Raw genomic sequence first — 351 nt, 5'->3', positions numbered from 1 at the left:
TGGCCACCATCAGCTTCCCACCACGGATCTGCAGGAAGCACTGCTCATCCCACATCCTCATCAAATCCTGCGTCTCCATTGCATCTAACATCCCCACTGCATCCCAAATCCCCATTGCATCTCACATTCCCATTGCATCCTGAATCTGTTGCATCATCCCACATCCCCATTGAATCCCTCAACCCCATCGCATCCCGCATCCCCATCACATCCCACACCCCCATTACATTCTGTATCCCCACTGCATCCTGTATCCCCATCACATCCTGTATCCGTATCATATCCCACACCCCATCACATCCTACATCCCTATCACATCCTACATCCCTATCGTATCCTGCATTCCCAATT

The sequence above is a fragment of the Acanthisitta chloris genome, unplaced genomic scaffold, assembly GCF_000695815.1.
Source record: "Acanthisitta chloris isolate BGI_N310 unplaced genomic scaffold, ASM69581v1 scaffold35893, whole genome shotgun sequence".
Lineage (NCBI taxonomy): Eukaryota > Metazoa > Chordata > Aves > Passeriformes > Acanthisittidae > Acanthisitta > Acanthisitta chloris.
This window is presented reverse-complemented; position numbering follows the sequence as displayed.